Here is a 12,721-nt window from a genome sequence, read left to right as displayed (position 1 = left end):
GCCCAATGTTTCATATTTATTTATTTGTACATACAATGTTGCTATGAGCCTGATCATTTATTTTAAGGAAATTTATTATTGGATATAACAGACATACAGAAAAGTGCACAAGTCATAAGTGTGTGGCTCAGGGGATTTCACTCTGTGGACATACCCATGTAGCCAGCATCAAGATCAGGGAACAACATCACAGGCGCTCTACCTCCAGTGTCAACTTCCAGTCACCACCCCCCAGGGCTGACCCATTTCCTGATTTAAACACCAGAGATTCTGTTTGCCTATTTTTAAGCTTCATATAAATGGAATCACACAGTGTGAACTCATTTGTGTCTGGCTCGCTTTGCTCAACATTGTTGAGCAATGTTGTTACTGTATGTAGTTGCAGTAGAGCACGAGTATATATCATTTAAAAATCATAAAGCTATATTTAAAAGAAGGCAGATTTGAAACCCTGGGACACTTTTTGCTTCCTGGGGAGCGCTACACAGTCCTTCTGCTGGGAAGTCAGTCCATGGCCTCCAGTCCTGGCTGCTGCCCTGAAGATCCCAAAGATTCTCTTGTGCAGTTGCTTCTCCAAAACTAGGGAGGATTTGTGCCAATCCTCCTGACCCTGCCGGCTCGCCCACCATCGCCAGTGATGTGTTTGGGCCCCTTTATAAGGAGGCCAATCAGATAGGATGGAGAGGGGGACATATGTGTCTCACCATGGTGGTGCCGGACACAAGGCTGACAGGAAGTGGTGTCCAGCAGGGGCTCAGATCCTCCTGAAGGGAGGGCCATCTCTTCCTGCTCTCGTGGTGACTGTCGCTGATATGCCACGAGCAGAGAAGCAGAAGCTCTCTCTCAAAGATTGCCCCATCTGGCCCCTGGCTTATCACATTCCTCAGGGTAAAGCACGCCCTGCCCTTGTTCTCCTTGCAGCAACCCTATGAGGGTTAGGGCTGGGGGAGCTACAGTTATTTTCCATTTTGTGGACCACGAGGCGGAGACTGGGGAAGGTTAGCCTGCAGAAGGGCACAAGCTGGACTTTGCATCCAGGACTCCATGACTCCCAAGCCCAAGTTCTTAGCCCTGGATATTTACCTCTAAAGGCCACCTCCCTGGCCCTCCCATGTCTAGCTGAGGTTAAGAGATGGGGATCATGACTCAGTCTCTGGTAATGGGCTCAGCCTGGCAAACTGCTCCCAGCCAGCTGTGTGGTCAGGCAAGTCATTTTCCCAGAAGATGCTGCAGTTGGTTTGACTATAAAGTGGGCAGCTGATACTTCCCTTCTTCTCGCTCTAAGCCCCTCCTCCCCAAGCCTGCAGGAATCTCTGGAAAAATGTTCTGGAAAAACGGAGGCATTTTTACGACTCTCTCCTCACCTAAACCTGCTGGGCCAGGACAGAGCCCAGACCCTCAGGCTCTGACCGTTATCCTACACTTTGGACCCGGGCAGCCCCCAGCTTTGATGTTGTCTTGCTAAATGTCCCCAAGTCACTGGCGGGCTCTGATCTCTCCAGCACCTAATAATTCAAACAGTCTGAAGTAGTGAGCAGCTAATCAGCTGGGCAACCCTTGCAGCTGCACAATGAAGTAGAAGGGAAAGGGGGTCCCTTTCATTCTTGGGGTCTCATTCTACAACTCGATGGCCAAGGCAGACAGCACCGTCCGCTGGCCAGGGGATGGGGTTAATTCCTGCAAGGACCTGGGTGAGGGTCTCCCTGACCAAGGCAGCCAGTTGCACGGTTTGAATCATGGCTGTCCCAGCCGGGCCATCGGGTGGGAATTAAAATTTAATTTAGAAAGTCCTGTCTCTGCGGCCCTGGTGGCCGTCGTCTGGGTGATTGACTGGCTGGTTTCTTTCACCTTTGCACGTCTCGGGTTTTTACTGGCAGAGGAAATGAAGGCTGAACTGGGGCAGGAAATTCCATGTACACAGGTGTTTCTGATTAGCCCCGTGCACCTCACCCAGGGGCACAACCAGGGGCTGAGATGCCTGCATGAGCCCCTGGGCCCCTCTCTGGCCTGGCAACTGTGGCAACTTTGCATCTAGGGAAGGCTGGACAGGACACTCACACCGCTGCAGGGCAGACAGAGGTGCCAACCAGGTCCGCTGCCTGGCCCTGGGAACCCAGTAACCTTCTGCCGTGGACACAAGATCACACAACGCCCTTGGCCAGAGCCACCCCAGCCTCGTGTCTGCCGTAGGGGGCTGGTGGCACCAGGGCCTGACCTGGAGATTAGCATCGCCCTGAGGTGTGTTTACACATTGTAGCTGGCGCTTCATGTGGCTGACCTGCCCCCATTTTCACATCTTCAGAGGGGCTTAGAGATCCAAAAACCACCTCCTCCTTTACTTAAAGGGTCTCTGGAGGGGTCGGGGAGGGCAGCCCTGGGCTTGGTTCAAGATGGCCATCTGTAGCGGTGGTTTCAGAGGCTGAAGAAGCAGCTTTCTTCATCTCATACCAGCTCTACACTGCCACAGAAGCATCCCACCATTGTCATTCACTGCCCTGGGTAAAGGCACTCGGGGCTCCCGTTACACCCAGAGTGTACCTGGAGGTGGGGGGCATCCCAAGAAATGGCTCATGAAAACACGCTGGCTGGCTCTGGGCAAATGTCCACTCCCACCCTACCCACCTCAGTTTTCCCATCTATAAAATGGGCATCATAGGAGCAAACTCTGCTGGACCAGCAAACGGATTAATGAGATAGTCTGCAAAACATCAGGCACACAGAGGATCAACAGAGCATGCAGCTCCTGGGAACATTCTCAAGGGAATTGTTCCAAAGAAAAAGTATTTTATAGATACTTTGAAGCATTACATTAACCATTGCAAAAACATTTTAACCAATTAAAATGCTCATTGGTTAGTTATAGACTAAGGTGTATTGTGACGCGATAATGTGTAACCAATAAGCTCAATATGACAAGGATGGAGCCATATGAAATGTCCAACAAATAACTGAAGAAAATGGGTCTGCATATAGCCTGATTACAACTGTGAGAAAGTGTGTGCCCTGAGGAAGATTGGAGGGACATGTAAGTAAATGTTTATTTAAATATATTTCAGTTATTCACATAGTTAAATGCATATTAAAACATGAAAATTAAATAAGAGCAGAGACAGATATGAATGTGTCTAAGTTATCAAGTTCCTACTAGGAGGAGACCCCATGTCATCAGTCTAGGACAGAATATATGTGGTACAAAAGGCTGGAGAAAAGCCTGTGGCTGAGCTTTTGCCCTGTAGGGAACATGGAAACAAAGTCATCAGAATGAGTGTGGCCACCACACGAGGTTCTGGACTCAGACTGGGCATCCTGGGGATCTTGGAGGGTATGGGGCTAAGCCACCGTCATAGTCGGCCCCCTTTAACAGCCTAGGGCCTCATGTCTCCCCGTGCCCCTGTCACCTGGAGAGAGACCTGGGCTCCTGACGAGGGGCTAGGAGTGGAGCCTCACCCACATCCTCAGGACTCTGAGTGACACTCTGCTGACCCTGTTAGCTGCAGAGTAAGAGAAATGTGTTTTCATTGCTGTTATGAGTTCCCAGGCTGGGCAGCGAGCAGCCCCTTTAGAAAGGACCTCTTGTTCTTAGTGAAGCACAAATAAATGCCTGTCGTGTGGGGCTATGTGAGCTGGGAGGTGGAGGGGGCTAAATGGAGACCTCAGAGAGCTGGCTACCTCGTCCCTGGGCCCCCACCCAGCGGGCAGCAAGGCATAGCGGGGGGCTCTCCCTCTCTCTCAGCAGATGGCCCATCCTTCAAGGTATGACTTCATCCCTGCCCCCCTCAGAAACCCCTTCTGCCCAGACCAGCCTTTGCCAGGTTGAGCTCAGAGTCCTTCTGGAATCTGGATGTGGTCCTGGGTCCTTGGAGGGCAGAAGTCGGGCCTCACCATTTCTGTGCTGCTCCCACCACAGCCCCCACACCCAAGGTCCTCAGGATGAATCTCAGTACATTCTGACTGAATTGCCATGGACGAAAATAACCGTTGGAATGGCAGCAGTGGCTTGTGAATTTCAGTTCCTCTTCTAAAACCACTTGCAGATATTTCTGCTGCTTTCTTCCCCTCTCCCCTCCCCCTCTTCCCTCCCCCGAAACAGGAATTATGAGGCAGTAACACACACTCTTTTTGCATTTGTGGCTCCTCTTGTGGCCATTGGTACAGTTCCTTCAGGGGCTGAGCCTGCTCTGACTCACTTCCCAGTCCCCCAGGCCCCAGCAAGCACCATCAGATAGGGAGCTTGTCACCTTGGAGGGAAGGGGCCAAAAAGATAATTTCCAAACATTGAATCCTTGGTGTCGGTCAAGCACGGTGCAGAGTCCTTCACAGGCACCCCATTTATCCTCCCAGACACCGTATAAGACCTGTGATACTCCTGTTTCACAGAAACAAGAAACTGAAGCTGGGAGAAGTTGAGCTCTTGCCCAAGGTCACAGAGCCAGTAAGTGGTAGAGCTGGGATCCAGACTTTGGCTGTCTGACTCCAAAGTCTAGGCTTTTCTTTGCTCTAAATCCCTCCGCTCAACTTCTCTTTTGTCTGAGGAATTCTAGGAAGTGTTGGTTCTGTTTCTCATCAGCAGGGCCTGATGCTCCCCATGGTCTCTGGGCACCTGCACGTCATCCTAGAGGCAAACCTTGGGTATGCAGAGCCCTATCCCAGGGCCCAGGATGTTCAGGACCAGCTGGAATCAGAGGCCTTCTGGCTCCTTGCCCTGCCACGTGGAAATGCCATTTGTAGTGAGCCGGCCATCATTGGAGAGCTGCCTTTAGGTGCAGTGAGTCAAAGGACCACATGGAAATGCTTTAGCCTGAGGCGGCACTGGAGCAGCCCTGGCTTGTAGCCATGAACGGCAGCAGGTCCAGTAACACTGAGTTCCAGGTATGCATGTTGCCAAGAAGGGAGAGCAGTTTGGAGACTGACCAGCTCCTCTGGCTCATGCAAAAGCCCCTACACAGTGCTAGGCACCTGGTGCTCAGTAAACGTAAGTTCCCATTCTCTGTGAGAGGAGGGCCTTGGCCCTGTGCACTGAATGTCCTGGTAATGGAATGCTATATGCTCTGACTCTCTTGGGATGGGGGAAGAGGGAACATCTACAACAGGAAACCATGGGCTCCTGAGGTTGGATGCAAGTTGCGCATGTTCCTATATGCGAAGAGACACCATAGCTATCATTTTCTGAGGTGTCCAAGACCCACAGAAAGCCAAAGACTGCACTACCCAAGAGACTGCAGCAGGAATGAGTGGATTAAGCCATTCAGCATGTCCAGACATACAAAATCACCAGGGACAGCTGGCTGAGGGAGACAGGCCAAGCTAGCACACGCATGAGAGGAAGAGGAATGGGCACTCAGGCCAGGCCGGCTCTCTGAGCAAAATGGAGCTCCTTCCTGCTCCCTTTCCCGGCCTGACCACACAGGCTGCAGAGCACAGGGGCCCGCCTAAGGCCTTCAGGGAAGATGGTCTCCCCCAACATCATCTGTGAACCTCATCTCCAAGCTCAGAGCTTCCTCCCAGGTGGGGTTGCCCCTTCTCAGAGCTCCAATTTCCCCGTCAGCCTTGGGCCGTATATCTTCCCCTTCTTTCTACAGGCTGCTTTATAGCTTGCTGGAAACACCTTCCCTTAGCACTTCGAAATGTATCACTTGAAAGCATCTTAACGTTAATCAATATGATTCTTTTTTAATTTGAAGGGGCTTATTTCTCCAAATGGTTTTCCTGATCTTATAGGAGGGCATGCTCTCTAATATTAAACTTTTTCTTTAAAAAGAGCAAAAAAAATGACTCACATCTGTTTGATATTTAATTCAGATTGAATGGCAGGACAGGAACAAAATTACACTGCAAAAGGCCATAAAGCGTGATGTTTAAAAGAGCCAAGCATACCAAACCTACATGCCAGAAAATTTGAAATGACAAAGGATTGAGGGGGTGTGGCCTGGGCGATGGGGTGTCTCCTACCCAGAAGCTGGAGGGGCAGTAGCCAAGCTGGGGGAAGGTGGGAGGTGGGAGAAGGGCTCACTTTGCACGGGAGGACTTTGTAGGGGCTGGTTTCCAGCCACATGTGAGTTTGGGGGTCTGGGATCTGAGCCCCAAGCAGAGGTCCTGGAATCCAGTGCTGGCTGCTCCAGGTTGGGGGATGGGGTGGTGGCCTGTCTGGGGCTTTCCAAGGGGCTGCTGGGTAACACCACACACAGCCTGGGTGGCCAGTCAGGCACTGTCAAGCTCTCAGTGTCCAGGAGGCCTTGGGGTTTGGCTACAGCTCAGAGAATTGAGTTTAAAGCCCTCTGCTGCCTTCTGATCAGTTTAGCAGAGACACCAACATCCTGCATCCCAGAGGGCAGAGAAAGGGATGGGACTTAGAAAGCTGTGTTTTCCTCCAATCTTGGAAGAAAGGCAGCCTCTGAATGTCACTGCCCCCGAGCTCTGCGATAGACGTCCTAGGAAAGAAGTGAGTGTGGCCTCTTACTTAATATTCCTTTAAAGCCAGAGGGCTGAGTCCAGGGCGGGCACAGGCGCTCCACTTGTGAACCGTGTCTGGTGACGCTTGTTAGGTGAGCTTTGACAGTGGTGTGCAGTCAGAGGTTGTGTGCTGGTGTGGGCTGCCCCTCACTAAGACCACGAAGGGAGTGGTAGAGACAAGAGAGGGATTTAGAGTAAATCAAATGCTGCACCCCCCTGACCAGCTGAGTGGGCTTGTGTTCCCTTTCCCTCTCTGATCCTGTTTCCTCATCTATACCATGGAATGGTTTGACATCCTCAAGCTTATTTTTTATTTTTTTAATTTTTTATATTTTTGAGACGGAGTCTTGCTCTGTTGCCCAGGCTGGAGTGCAGTGGCCGGATCTCAGCTCACTGCAAGCTCCGCCTCCCGGGTTTACGCCATTCTCCTGCCTCAGCCTCCCGAGTAGCTGGGACTACAGGCGTCCGCCACCACGCCCGGCTAGTTTTTTGTATTTTTTTAGTAGAGACGGGGTTTCACCATGTTAGCCAGGTTGGTCTCGATCTCCTGACCTCATGATCTGCCCGTCTCGGCCTCCCAAAGTGCTGGGATATCTAGTGTGATAAATATAAACGAATTCACTTTTAAATAGCAAAATATTGTATGTGTTTCTTAGAATAGTAACTCCGGCCTTTCCAGGGCTTCTGCTTAGGTACCATGTTTATTTCCAAGGCATTAACTTGTTTTTCCAGCCAGCACTTGAGCACAAGGGTCTGGAACTTTTTCCATGCAGTGGTGTGCTGGAGTTGTCTCACACTGTTTCATAAAAGCTGATTGTTAAATCATTAAATTATATTTAATCACTCACTAAACTTAAATTTTTAATGTAACTAACTTATTAACAATTATATGAACTTATGGTGAAATGATATTAAATACAAAGTGAATAAATAAATCAAAACCCATTGCTTCCTAGTTATTTTACTATACCTTACTATATCTATGGCCTTGGGGCTATTTACACTGATTGTATCTGCATGATGGGAATGCCACATGATGGTAGGCTTACTGTGCGTCTCTTTCCAATTCCACATTCGGTGATGTCATTTTGATACCTTGAAATTGACCGTGGTGAGACAATTTACATCACGGACATCAGCAAACACATAATCCGAGCTCCCCCGCCACTCAGAGAGCTGCTAAACATTTGCCAGCACAATTCTGACTATAGAGACTGGCAAAATAAAGTATGCAGAGCTCCTGGTGACTTTCTCAGAATCGCTCGGCCATGCTGAATGTCTTCCATTCAATCCAGTGCTTTCTTCATCAGACTTAGCTGTTCCAACCTTCCCGGGAACTTGTGGCCATCTCTTACGGCATGCATCCCTTTACCAGAGCACTCTGACCTTCCCAGCATGCTCCCCTACCATTCCTCTAGTGGGGTCGCTTCTCTGCTTCTGTTTTCCCCTGAGCTGAGCCAAAACATTCACGCTGGTGTGTAAAGCGGGCTGAGAATCTCAAGTGGAAGTATTTTCCCTTTCTTTAACTGTGGAGCAAAACTCACAGCTCATAATTATCATGTGGTTTTCTAACCAACACTTTATCTGGGATGCTTGACAGAGCCCAGAGGCAGGCGTATGTGTGTGTGTGTGTGTATGGATGGATGTGTATATGCAGGTGTGTGTGTGTGCATGCAGGTGTGTGTGTGTGCATGCAGGTGTGTGTGTATGCATGTGTATGTGTGTATGTGTGTGTGTGTATGGATGGATGTGTGTATGCAGGTGTATGCATGTGTTTGTGTGTATGCATGCGTGTGTGTATGTATGGATATGTGTATGCATGTGTATGTGTGTATGCGTGTGTGTGTATGGATGGATGTGTGTATGCAGGTGTATGCATGTGTTTGTGGGTATGCATGCGTGTGTGTATGTATGGATATGTGTATGCAGGTGTGTGTGTGTATGCATGTGTGTGTATGTGTGTATGCGTGCATGTGTGTGTGTGTGTTGGGGAATGGAGAGGGGAAGGAGAAGTCAGACCACATGAGGCTTTCTGATGTTTTGACTTGAATTCTGCACTGCAACCACAGACCCTGGAGGCCCAGGGGAAGAGGAACGTAAAACTGAAAGACAGAGACCCCCGAAGATTAGCTTCCCGCCTTGGCCTCCAAGAGTGTCCACAGGGGACGACCATGTGTTTCCCAGTAATGAGGCCCAGCACTGGATCTGGAAGCCTCTAACATCAGGCTTCCAGCCTGCCTGCTTCTAATACTCCCGGGGCAGCTCTCCAAGTTTGGGAGCTCTGGACCTCGTGCGTGTGTTTCTGAGTGGTGAAGGGCTGGGTGGTCGTGTCGCACCAAGGAGATGAGGCCCATCTGGAAACCGGAAACCCTGTTGGCAAGTAGCAGAGGGACGGGGTGTGGGGCCCTGCATGGCCCTGCTGGAATTTGCCATGGGCTTCCGGGCTCAGGGTCCCCTGGACACTGTGGTTCCATTCACTGAGCAAGACCACTGACCCTTCCTCTTCTCACTCAGAGCACTTACTTATTTAACGTGTATTTTCCCCTTTTTGTCAGGAACCGTATTGTGGTTTGACTGAGGTTCTTCTCAGAGCTTTGGCCCTAGTGGTCTTCTTTCACTCCACCCAAATTCTTCCTCTCAACTCTCTCTCCTGTCAAGAGAGAGGACTGAGGATCTACTGTGTGTAGGTGGCTGCTCATCTACAGACATGTCCAAGATGGCGTCTGCCACACGCAGGGCTCTGCCTGCCGGTGGGAGAGTCCAGCCAACTGGCATGTGAAATGGGCCCAGCCCTGCACCTGGCACACTCATGTTGTGTTTTTCATCTTCACAGAGGTGAGGTAAGTACTCACAGTATCCCCATTGTATAGGTGAGGAAAAAGTGGCTTGGGGGAGGAAGGAAGTTTCTGGATTCTGTAAGTGGAAGGCAGTGGGATTTGGGCCTGTTGGCTTCCTGAGGACAGGTGTCTCAGCCCTGCCCCCTGCCTATCTCAGGGGCTGGTGTTCAAAGCAGGGCGTCTGGGTGAGTTGTGTGTGGGCCCAGCCAGGCTGTGCCTGGGTCTTCTCTGTGTTTCACTCTGTGGTACTTGCCCTCCTCCCTCCCTCCTTACAGATGTTGAAGGTCACATAGGTTGGGGTGACAGTGATGGTGGGGATCTATGTTTGCCCCTCAGGGGTCCCTGCATGGTGGAGTCCTCTGCAGTGTGGCCTCCCCGTCCTTCTCTCCCTACTTGGCCACCCCATGGCCCCAGGCGAGGCTGAGGGGCATTGACATGGCCACGGTCTCTGTGCTGGCCATTTGGCTGTTTGTCCTCAGGTCCACGGCTCTCTCGTTCATCCCCTGCTCTGTACTGCGGGAAAGTCGACCCCCACAGGCTGCATTTCTCAGGCTTGCTGGTCAGCTTGCCTCTGGCTGGCTTCAGCCAATGGGGTTGGGGTTGGGGGGGGCGAAGAAGAAGAGAAGCCAAGGTATTCCTTCCTCTGTCAGCCTGTCAAGTAGAGTCACCTTATCAGCTGCTGGTGGCAGCTGCCTCTCGTCTGTGGCTCCTATCCCTCTAGGTCCCAGCTTCCTTAGGGGCCTCCATGGTATTCTAGCCCTGGGCTGGACATTCCCCACTGTGACTCCAGAAACACTCCCTTTCAGTTGCCCTCCAGCCTGGAGCCAGCAGTGGGAGCAATCTCTGTTAATCTCTGAATTGCATCCCTTATTTGGCTTCTCGGTGATTCCATACCCAATTCCCTGAATTACATTTTTTGCATACTTAGACTGGTTTTTGCATTTCTGACTGGATCCTGAATGATAGGCTTCCCCTTAAACAAGGTGACTTAATAGGGTCCATGTTCCCAACCCATCTGTAGCAAGCCCTCTGAGCGAATGACGTCATGACAGCCCCTGATCCCTCAGAGAAGCAATTATGGAAGCCTCGTGTCTGGCTGCCTGGCTGAGGTCTCGCTCCGAAGACCCCTGCCTCTGCCTTATTCCGAAGACTCCCACCTCTACTCCCTGCCTCCACATCTTTAAAGGAAAGCGAGGCAGACATCGCAGCCAGGCCCCCTTCCAGCAGTTAGAGTGCTTGGCTCGGAGCCTGGGCCCTCCTGCCGGCCTTGCTTGGGACCTACTGCATGTGAACTGTGTTGTCAGGTCACACACAGGGAGGGTCAGAGAAATGGGAGAGGCCAAAAGGGAGTCTAGAGCCTCCTCCACAGCCCCAGTCTTCACAGGTTTTCTCCTCGTTCCTGGACTGATTTGATTTGGATTCAAATCTGCCTGTACTTGGACTCCTTCCTGGCCAAATACCTGGAGCTGGGCCCTTTGCTGCAAGCACCCCTTAAAGAAGCGGGCACAGTTGGGGAATGGAGGGCATTTCCTCTGGAAGGAAAAGGCAGAGGAACCAGTAATGGCCCAAGAGTGCTGATATCCTTGCTGGGGTGCACATTTTTGTGAAACGAGCCCCCTTGCCAAATGGAACTCTAAAGCTCCTTCAATTCACATGCCTAGAGAAGAAAATAATCAAACTCTTCTGTCAGGGATCACCTGGCTCCCCACATCCCCTCACTTAGGATGTTTTATTCCCACTGGAGCATGTGATTGGAAAACAAAGGTAAATGGGAGCAATTGATTCCCGGATCCTTTTTTTTTCCCCCAGCAGGATTAAAGCTGCCTCAGCCATAAAGAGTTTACAAACTCTAAAGAAAGATAATAACTTCCCTTCTCACGGCCCGGTCATGGGGAGGCAATGCATGTTTCCAATCAGCTGAGAATGTAACTCAAATGGTAGGTTTTATTTCACTTTAATCCGCCTGTGAGTTCACGTTAAAGGTAAGAGGAATCACAGCCCTGCAATTCAAATAGAGTTCATTAAATTCAGCATCTCCTCTTAACTGGGCTGGGTTGTTTACTACTCCCCACAGTCTTGGATGGGCTTTGAGGTTCTGGTGCGGTGTCCGGCAAATGGCTGGAATGCAGGTGAGGCTGCCACCATGAAGGAAGCTGGAGGGAGGAGCTGTTAACCTCATGGTACTGTGGCGACATCAGCCACCACTACGTGTCACGGAGTGGATGCTGAGGAAGAGAAAACAGAGAAGAGCTGGAGAAGCTCACACAGTAGATACACTGGAAGGCAGGTGACCTTGCTGGCAGCCCATTGCAGGGGGCGGTGGAGGTGGCGATGTGCTGTCCCCACCACATGGAGCTTGCTTGCTTCTGCACACCTCTTTGCTGGCTGCAGCCTTGCTACTCAGTGGGCGGTTGTGGAAAGAATCGGTTCTCGGTTCCCATCCCAACTCTGCTATTTAGACACCGGGAGACCTGGAAACAACCCGTTGACAAAGTCTTGCTCTACACATTTCTGCAGTGACCGTCCATTTGAAGGGATAGGGAAATATTCCCTCAGTGTCCTGCAGTGAAACTGTTGAAACCACTCCTCCTATGAAACTCACTCCTTTGGGTTAAGCATTGCCTTCTCGGCCCTTTCCTGTGTGGATGGAGTGTTGGCACGGTGAGGCGGATGTTGCTAATGGACGCATCGGGGTGTTCTGCACAGGCTGGCCTGCATAGCCCAGGGGTGGAGGGAGGGGTCAGGCTAGAGCCTATGGAGATTTGGTGGACAACAGGCCCAGGCTCAGTCCAGCCAGCCCAACCTCTGATTGTTATCCTCAGAGTCCCTCCAGGGTCTCCTTGGCAGGGGCTGTCCCCTATGAGCCTCTGCAGGGGACAGGAAGTGCTGACTGAGAATTGTCTCTCTCACATGCACCCTGTCAAATCCATAAACCTTCCTCAGCAGTCACCACACAGAATCCCAAAACCCCAGGGTTCTGCTTGAGTTTGAGCTATACAGGCTCAAGGACTAGAAGGAAGCACCAGCCTTGTTCTGCCCCAGCTAGAGGGTCTGTGCTGCCCCAGCTAGAGGGTCTGTGCTGCCCCAGCTAGACGGTCTGTGCTGCCCCAGCTAGAGGGTCTGTGTTGTCCCGGCAGAGGCCTATAGGAGGCAGACACATTCACCTCTACTTCCTGTCTGCCCATGGCTTCGTGGTCTTCTCACCCCAGCTGGCCAACTGGCTTCCCACCACTATGGGCCTTGCCCTGTCCATGCCGGGCCTGATGGCCTGGCTCAGACTTTAGCATCTAAGGATACTGCTGCCTTGACCACCAGAGCCCCACCTGTCTGTGCGTCTGTCCTCTGTTCAGCTCTGTGAAGGCCACCAGGAACACAAGAGTCAACAACCCATGGCCTTTGTCTTCAAGGAACTTGAGGTCTCACTGGGCAGACAA

The 12,721-nt window shown here is 51.2% G+C and overlaps 1 protein-coding gene across 1 annotated transcript in view; it reads right to left on the bottom strand.

The window, feature by feature from the left end:
* SAR1B (secretion associated Ras related GTPase 1B) overlaps positions 1–12,721 on the bottom strand; it is a 1,003,791-nt gene that overhangs the window by 836,776 nt on the left and 154,294 nt on the right. The gene's annotated exons all lie outside the window — the stretch shown is intronic.

This window comes from Macaca thibetana, chromosome 6 (assembly GCF_024542745.1).
Source record: "Macaca thibetana thibetana isolate TM-01 chromosome 6, ASM2454274v1, whole genome shotgun sequence".
Taxonomy (NCBI): domain Eukaryota; kingdom Metazoa; phylum Chordata; class Mammalia; order Primates; family Cercopithecidae; genus Macaca; species Macaca thibetana.
The sequence above is the reverse complement of the archived record's forward strand: the minus strand, read 5'-3'. Positions and strand labels throughout refer to the sequence as shown.